A 9,135-nucleotide genomic window follows, 5' to 3' on the forward strand; every position below is an offset into this window, starting at 1 on the left:
AAGGGAAGGCTAGATCAAGCCTTGCTGCAGTGTACGAGAAAGTGAATCAACCGACTATTCAGTTACCCACACACTGAACTAAACGGGTCTGAGAGTGCAGTGGAATGGATCAGCAACAGTCTACTTTTTCGACTCTTCGTTTCGGGAGATTCACAATAGGAGGGCTATTACTAGATCTGAAAGTTGCACTGATTCTGCCTCTTTCGTTTCCTTTTACAACCTCGCGATTTTCTCCTAGTCTTCTTTCCTTGGAACTCTTCAGATATTTTGAAAAAGGCTACTTGCAGCATGCTGTAATACTGGACATGTATATGTACATATATTATAATATCGACATTAGTATGGTACTAACCTCAAGGTCCAATTCCCTCAAATACATGTGGAGAATGTGATGTCCACCAAATCATGGGAATGTATGATTTTGCAAGGTGGATGCGGTGTTCGAAAACTGCCATTCTGCAGATGCACCGTTCAACTGGCATGTCGCACTTAGCACTGGCAGATTCAGTTTGTATTGATGTTTCTGCACGTCCCATTCCAGACAACCCGCTGTCTTCTCCTGTAAAAACAAAACACATTCTGTAGAGAGAGAAGAGTTGTTGGAATTAAAAATTACTTTTCGTAACACAAGCGAAAATTGCTGTGCCAGATGATCACGTGAGCGTGAAACGCGAATAAAAACTTGTTCTTCCCTACTAGAGAGCTCTGTCGTGATGATACAAAAAGTAATAATCTTACTTCAGGTTTTCCCGAAGGCCACAAACTTATCGGAAGATTTCCTACGTAAGACATGTATTACAAGATTCCAACAGTGGGATCTATGAGCACAGTGTTCACAAAGGAATAATTCAACTGTGTACAGGTCGTAACATGTCATGGTGTTGCCTGTATCAGCCGGAGTACATGTACATGACACCACGATTGGTATCAGTTCCAATAGCTTCTGGCTGATGGTCGGATTCATGGATGATCCAAAATTGATATGATCCAAAGTCTCCTTGGGTGCTTTTGCGGAAATGACCGTACATGGTGAACATACACGTAGTGGTCCAATTCAGCCTAGATTCACGGATGACAACCGTTCTAGACCTTCTAGTGGTGATGGTAGTAGCATCCGTGGTGGTATTGAGTGTCTCGACAGAAGTGGATAAACTCCATTGTACATTACGTTTGTAGTACTACACGCATCTGCATCATAGGTTGAGCCCTCATGTAGTCATGGTTTCAGTAGCTTCTTCATATTTGGACTAGAGGAATGCTCTCAGTGGCACTATCATCTTCTCACCATGGCATCCAGAGCTCTCTACATCACGTAACGTCTGTTGTTAGAGGTGCTTCGTTACAAGGCCATGCCTGCACCTACAATGCAGCGCTCTCTGCTGCGTTGGCTTGTTTACCGTAATCATCATCATTTTCATTCTGCCAGGCGGGATTATGCTAAATTGGAGACGCGGAGAGGAGCTAGACACAAAAGGACGCGCAGGCGAACTTTGATCTGTCGTCTGGTCGCTCGAAGTGGGTATTTGCATTACAAAAGGCAGCGTATAAGAGAAGAGAGAAATGATCCGATTCCGGGATGGAAATGTGAGGAGTCACGCCCGGACATGCCGTCGACAAGGTACATTGTCACATGTACTTGTTGTTCTTGCATCCGTGTGTCAACATGAAAGAAAATAAGAACACAGCCCTGTTCCGGGACACGGTGCAGTAGTTGCAGATTGACTTGTATAGAACCTCACGCTCAGACACTGGTCACCAGATCGGCAGTGAAGATTGTGCCCGGACAGGGCTGTGCAATATGCTGTCTAAGAACATTGATAACACAAACATTTCGCTTTAGAAGAACGCATATTCAATACTCCGTCGGAAATATCACGGTGTGTTCACTGGCTACAAGAAACCTCTCGGTATTGCGAACGAATACCATGGGCCCCTTGGTGTTCGTCCTGAAGACGTTTGGCTTACATGGGTGTGGATAAGGAGAACTCCCGTTACTGCGAACAAATTCCACCTCCCCGCCATGGTGTTCGTACTAAAGAGATGTGAGTGTATCAGAACATCAGAGCAAGCACACAGTAGAGGAGACGGCTCGATACCGGGACGTTTTGACAGCCAAATTTGTATAGACCCAAACCGATCATCAGCGTTGATTTTTCACTCGAAATATGTTTGTGGAAGGAAACTGGCATGTTGAAGTTTGCTCTGGGGCCAGAGGCAATCGAACTGAGCCACTCCTTTGTGTTGACCCATTGCCTCCAAGTTGCCCAATTTTTCGCTTCAAAAAAGTTCAAATCAGAGGTGGCTCCAAACCGGACACGTTTTAGAGTGCACGTCAAATTCACTCTGGGTCTGAAATTAGGTAATTGCTATCGCTCCACGACGGCCAGTACAGAGTAACAATAAGCCTTGTGTGTGCTTCCATTAGTTTTGATTGGTATGCGGTGCTTTATTGGCGAGAGGCGAGCCGCTGTTTACCTGCGACAAGAAGTTGATTTTTCGAAAGTCGTAAAACTCAAGTCGCAGTGCGAAGCAACACGTCAAAAACTCACCTGCTTGATATGGCGCTTCTGGTCATCGCAGAGCCATGAAATTTTGGCTCGGAGTATAACACATAGTAGTCTCACTGTGACATATGTTTTCTAATCAAAATACCAAGAGAGAAAGTGAATATTGAGTCCGTTCCGGTTTGCAACCGGTGTCCTATTTGAAACCGTCCCCTCTACATGTACCGGTACATGCAATCCAGAGTCCATACCCGCACTGGATTGTGGACTGTTGAAGTGGTGTTAGACTCTTGATTGCATGTACAGTACAGTACAGGACAGTACATGCAATCCAGAGTCCATACACGCACTGGATATTATGGACTCTTGAAGAGGTGTTTGACTCTTGATTCCATGTGCAGTACATTACAGGACAGTACAGTAAACTGATCAACACATTGATCAACACTAGTAATTATTGATGATGCAACGGCACTGGTATAAGCGTAAGGATGACCTACTGTTCTTCGTATTGTTTTCATTCCCTCTCTTCTCCATTTGTCCATTATTTTGCTATATGGCTCACATGCTTCAAAGAATATGTCACCGCCTGTTTGTGCTGGGACCTTGAATAATACACAACACCAACAACAATACAATGCTGAAGGAAATTTAAAAAAAAGGGGGGAAAGTCTGAAGTAAACATCTGCAGTGTGCTGTGTTGATCTGGGAACTTTCCAAGTGTTCATCTTGAATGCATGCGCGTGTTGATCGAGTTACATCAGTAAAGGTTCTAAGTGTCGATTCAATGGTATCGACAGCATTGCAATCGATTACCAGTATGTGAAGTCTTCTGATATCACCCCCCCCCCCCCCCTCCCCGAATGGGTACCCGTGTGGGTTTCTAAAGGGCATTACAATACGTATGGCAAACAATGGAGAAAAAAGGGCTCAAATACCTTGGCCCGTGTCGTACAGGCCGCCCTTTCACTACCAAATGTACAGTGTCAAATAGGGCTAAAGCTCGACCTCAAAGTTTTATGGCTACGCAGTTGGTCAGGAGGCGAATTAATTTGTACGAGGTCTAGGGTTATGGAGTGTTTCACGAAGCTTGTTTAGGATTGGCTCTGTGCTGAAATGTCATGCAAACGGTTAGAGAATCATGTCTACATCTTACATGCACACACATACAAACACACAAGCACACTCGCACGCGCGCACATCACATTGCAGTAACAAGGCATTGCCATTGGCGTGTGGAGATCCACTACTGCTGCGCCCTGCGGATCAACAGCACAATGGACTTTCACGGAACACGCACACATGCTACATACAGATGAAGGGCCAGTGTGTCTTGCTGTGCGTAACAGCTGCTCTGGATAATTGCATAACCACCATCACCTCCCAAGTAATGGTGTGTGACCATCACGCTGTGAGCTCTATTGTGTTTCCCCAGTCCGTGAACTCAGCCCTGGAATGTGACAGTATACTATAGAAATCACGTTCTGACGTACTGGTAATCGAAACTGCTGTCCTTGGGCACAGTACGCCTGACGATTCTCAGTGGGTGACAAACGGGCATCACATCTCCGGCAGTCAAGTCCTAACCAATGTCGCACTTAATCATCACAATCTGCTCAGCGTGATGTGTGATGTGAGAAAGGGCCGAAATGCCCCGGGTGGAATTGTAAAAACGTGGAATCTACTAACTGGAATTGCAACGCGACGGCAGTGCAGTGAGTGGTGTACCTTGTTAACTTTAATAAGTTTACATTGAATTCGTGAAGCGAATCGTGACACGTTCGAGAACGCCCTGCGGAGGAGCGTGGCCACTGATTCTGTGAAGGCAGTGCCCAGCCTGGTCCAGGCTTGCCTCGGGTGACACGTATCCGAAGGTAATGGTCGAATTAACTTAGCCAGGGAACTTGCCCATGGCTATAGTGGATATGGGAATTGGACCTGTGGCCTCTGGGCCTGATGCCCAACAGGAATTAGACACACACAGGAGTATCTAAGTCTCTCACAATGGATAATGTCGCTGAACATAACCCCAGGCTTCTAACCTCTCTTTTGCGTGGTTTCTCGGTGCTGAAGCTCAATTCTCCACACTGCCTGTGATCATGTGATGTGAATGTACATGTAAATGTACTGGGTACGTGTGCTGTGCCGAATCGTCAGAAAGCCGTGTGCCCTCTTTCAGTCGATACTGAACGAAATAATAGAATGTGTCACGCACAGGAATGTTCGTAAAACCAGTCCCTGCGCCAATTGTCGAATACGATCTCAGGTGGGAATTTGAAAGCTTCAACTTAGAAAGTAAGCGCGTGTCGCCTGTCAAGAGCAGCATTGTAGTACGTATTGTAGCAGAAGCAGCAGCAGAACTACCGGTTGCTGCAAAGGTGCATGGCGTTTCTATCATTTCCCCCTGTGTATGTGGAGTTCAGATCGAGTTCTGCGATGCACACAAACACACGGTCACTCGTCATTTGGGTGTTCAATTTCATGAGCAACGGCCAGAATTATCAGATAACGAAATTATGCCCGGATCGTGCTCCATTGTCTCAGCATGGCAGGCTGTGAGAATCTACCGTGACGCATACCTCTTGCCAAGCGATGCCATTGTTCACAGCGTTATCACGCACACACATCTGCAGAAACAGCAATGCTGTCAGTATGAGGATGCGCAGACCGTCTAGCTGACAGTCCGAAGGCTTCCTCTTCAAGTTGTCACTGCAGGCAATACGTCTTGTTGAGCTGACACTGGTAGGAACACTCTATCCTTGGTCAGATCACATGATGCGATCACGTTATTGATGTTCATTTTATTTTACCACTGGAATGCAGAAGGTGATCCCGCATGCGCACTGCACATACAGCTTGCCTCCATTTCACCTAACACGATAGGGCGGGTATGAGTGGTGACGGAATACGTGCAAAGAATACGTACATATACGATCTGATCTGTGACGGAGCTGTTGCGAAATTTTCTTCCTAGCTGCGCCCAAGTAGCAGGGTGGAAAGCGAATAATCAACTGTTCGAGGTCAACAACATTACCAGCCTAGCAGTGTTGCACAAGAGGGTATTGGGCGAAAAATGTAAGGCTCTCTGAATGAACCCGCCAAAGGCAGACTTTACGGAAGGGCGGAACGGATGATGGAAGGAGAAAATTAATAATTATGCGTTGTGCTCTAGCCTGCCGAGAGGATCTTCTGTTGCCATAAATTGTACTTTATGACAGGGGAAGAAGCAGTAAGTTGATCTTCTTCAGCAGTGTGACTTTTGAGCACCGACACTTCAAGCGGATAGGCGCAGCGATTCATCGACTCAATTGTGGCTCCCCGCTCGATGAGCTTCTATCAAGAGAGCATAACAAACAATGTGTACATACATAATATGTACACGTGATGCACAATGTACATGTACATGATTGTACACGTTGATGAGTGGTGCAATCATGTAATATGCCCTGTCATGTGACAATCCACACACATTCATTCATACATGTACATATCACATTTTAAAATAAATCTTTGATTTTGACTAGGATAAGCACTAATGCAGCAATGTGATAAAAGCATACATCAAAGCCTAATACTGCTTCCACCTGTGGCAGCTGCATGGCCGTACGGTGTACCATAACATAACTCATTGACCAACATATTTTTGTGAAAATATTATCCTGTAAAAGAATAGGAATGTAAACAATATACCTGTGAAAACACAACCTTGAATGCTACTAACACAACCTGTGACTACAATAATCATGAGATCAACCCCAAAACATTTCTTGCAGTTTACTTTCGTAGAGTTTGCAACTTTGTGTTCCTCAACACAACTTGCAGCTTTCTTCAAAAATACCCTCAACCTTGGTTCTGTCCTAGATCGTGTATACATACATTCATTGTTTCGTCTCATCATTGTGGAGCAGCTTATGCGAAGGCTAGCCAAGCTTGCTTGGCGATGCCAACGCGGAAAAGCCTATAAAAATAATAATAATAATAATAATAATAATAATAATAATAATAATTGACAAAGCGGTCTAACTACAATTCGAAGCAGCAAAGCAGCACACCACCCAACTTGGGTTGGTCATAAATATCAAAGATAAGTAAAGAAAGGGAAGCTTTGCGAAAACGAATTGTACAAGCCGAAACCAAACTCCTACAGTACTCCTCATGCATGACATTGTGATGGACTAGTTGACTACAAAACAAGTTGTTTCACACGACGTACGTTTCGCCGTATGGTTCGTGACGGCTCATCAGGTGTGCAATATGAAACTCGGATGTTGAGCCATAAATAAATGTAGAAGAGAAAAGGACATATGGATACGAGTTAAGAGTAACTCTCCATCACTGTAACATGATACTTTATACAGTCAGAAAGTGCAATAACTAGGCACAAAACTGACAGAGTACTGAAACATTCGACGTCCTGACACCTAGCTTCAACACATCTCCGTAGCGCTAACCGACAGCCTTCCAACTTGGAAGGTTCAAGGTTATGGAAAGACCAAAGAGGGGAAGGCAAGCGCAACGAAAACGAGCAAAAGCTACAGTCCCAACGGAACAAAGAATGTCGATTGTTACTGGACGATGACGAGACCAGTACGATATTTGACAAAGCGGTCTAACTACAATTCGAAGCAGCAAAGCAGCACACCACCCAACTTGGGTGGGTCATAAATATCAAAGATAAGTAAAGAAAGGGAAGCTTTGCGAAAACGAATTGTACAAGCCGAAACCAAACTCCTACAGTACTCCTCATGCATGACATTGTGATGGACTAGTTGACTACAAAACAAGTTGTTTCACACGACGTACGTTTCGCCGTATGGTTCGAGACGGCTCATCAGGTGTGCAATATGAAACTCGGATGTTGAGCCATAAATAAATGTAGAAGAGAAAAGGACATGTGGATAGGAGTTAAGAGTAACTCTCCATCACTGTAACATGATACTTTATACAGTCAGAAAGTGACGTCGTGCGTACGTCGTGTGAAACAACTTGTTTTGTAGTCAACTAGTCCATCACAATGTGATGCATGAGGAGTACTGTAGGAGTTTGGTTTCGGCTTGTACAATTCGTTTTCGCAAAGCTTCCCTTTCTTTACTTATCTTTGACATTTATGACCCACCCAAGTTGGGTGGTGTGCTGCTTTGCTGCTTCGAATAATAATAATAATAATAAGCACTAATAGCAGTAATTCATCTCACAGGAATAAAAACAATTGTGCAAACGTCTTCCTAAAACATGCGCGTTAAAATAATCCAACGGCATCATGCAGGCAATGAAAATGCTGCTTGTCTGGAGCGCGAAATTGTGTCTGAAGGCTTGGCCTAATGGCCGTCACGATTCCTGAATACCCTCTTGCTATATGCGTTTCGGCCATGATCTTGGACATGGCCCCCTTTCTCGTTTGAAACGTTCTGCACTTTGTGCATTGCATTGAGCACTTTGCCGGCAGTTTGCCAAAACTTACTCCTTTGAGATGCTTTAGTGTGTACATTGTATCCACTATGGTCGTTTGTCCGCTGCACGACTTAATTCGACGCTACCACGTCCGCCGAATGCAACCCTTATCATACTGCATTGCCATGGAGAACAAGTGGGTCACCGTAACGATTTCAGAGCTAACACGAGTCGCAGAAAAATAGGCAGCAGTGGATCTAGGCAGTGATGCGCAGAGCCTCAGGTTCCTAGTCTTTGGAATACCCCCATAGTATAAACGGGTTTTTTAAGCCGTAAAAAAAACACTTTAAAAAGTGATTTTTGAAAATGGCGTTCAAAACACGCCATACATCACGCGCTCTATCTTTCTGCAAACAGTCCTGTCACATCAGAAAAGCTTTTCTCACACCTGTAGTAGCTACATTGCATATTGTCTGCTAGCATGCGCTACATATAAATACTACAGTACATGTTTTTCTTTTATTCTTTACCATCGAAAGGGATCAAAATTCCAGGAAGTGCCTGCCTTACAGATTGTATGGTTTTGTCAATTTCACTGCTTTTCGAGCTTTTCGAGCATTATCCGCCAAAGGCTACCGGTGGGTGGTGGCGCAATGCTTGTCAGGCTAGTTCATCAGTTTGGGCATTGTGCGAGTGGCGGCGACCTGATGGTGATGCTGAGAGGAAATGAATTTGTAAGATTGGACCGAGCTGTCACACTGAGAGTGAACGCGATGTTCAGTGTTGTTTCAACCATCAATTTTCAGACTACGGTATGGAGATCTACAGGCGAAGTCGTCAAACATTGCGTTGGTTTCACAAGGTCTTCAGACCTCTCATCGCTTTGTATCTCGTAGTGTGTTCTGTTTGTCACCTTTATCCACTGTAACTCGTGCCTTATCCAAGGTTGTTGGTTTGCGCTTCGTAGATGTGTAGGAGCTAGCTGTCAGGTCGTGAAATGTCTTGTCAGGTCATGAAATGTCTCAATATCCTTGTCAGGTTTGTGCCTTGTTGTCGCACTATCGGACTGTGTATTGTCTCGGTACCTTGGTGGACTGTTAGTCTTAAGTAGTAGCTTATATGTCTTTGTCTCTTCTTACCTTCTTTATAGTCTCTCTCTCTATGTCTCTCTCTATGTCTCTCTCTATGTTGCTCTCTATCTCTCGCTCTCTTTCTCTCTCTCTCTCTCTCTCTCTCTCTC

This window comes from Sycon ciliatum, chromosome 7 (assembly GCF_964019385.1).
Source record: "Sycon ciliatum chromosome 7, ocSycCili1.1, whole genome shotgun sequence".
NCBI lineage: Eukaryota > Metazoa > Porifera > Calcarea > Leucosolenida > Sycettidae > Sycon > Sycon ciliatum.